The sequence below is a fragment of the Elephantulus edwardii genome, unplaced genomic scaffold, assembly GCF_000299155.1.
Source record: "Elephantulus edwardii isolate Elephantulus edwardi_28Jun2011 unplaced genomic scaffold, EleEdw1.0 scaffold00316, whole genome shotgun sequence".
In the NCBI taxonomy this organism is placed as follows: domain Eukaryota; kingdom Metazoa; phylum Chordata; class Mammalia; order Macroscelidea; family Macroscelididae; genus Elephantulus; species Elephantulus edwardii.
The window spans coordinates 2,478,198-2,478,689 of record NW_006400066.1 but is presented as its reverse complement, the minus strand read 5'-3'; positions in this window follow the sequence as shown (position 1 = coordinate 2,478,689).

The following is a 492-nucleotide window of genomic DNA, read 5'->3' as shown; positions in this document are numbered from 1 at the left end:
AAAAAAATTAAAAAAAAAACAAAAACAAACAAAAAAAACCAATATGTGGAGTCAAGTCCATCTAAGTCTTTCAAGACATTTTTATTTTTTAAATAAATAATTGCTAATAAACAAACAAACAAACAAACAAAAAAATAAAAGGCAGCCTAAGGCACACGCTTCCCTGCCCTCCATAGCCCCTCCCACCTGCCTCAGTCCCCGCCCCAAGCCCCTCCCCAGTCCCGCCTTCCCTCGTTTCCTGAATCAGGCGGCGCCCCGCCCTCCGCCCATCACCTGCTCCCTGCTGACGTCGGGCGGGGTTGAGCTGCGTCCTCGTGCGTCATCGTCAGTGGCCGGTTTGAATGAGACTCTCGTCGCACCAGAGCCGCCGCTGCTGCTACCGCCACTAACGCCCTTCCACCACGTTCGCCGCCGCCGCTTCTTCTCGTCCCTATCCCTTTGCCTCCGCACGGCCTAGCCTTCTTGCGCCACTGCCACGCCTCGGCTCCCGCC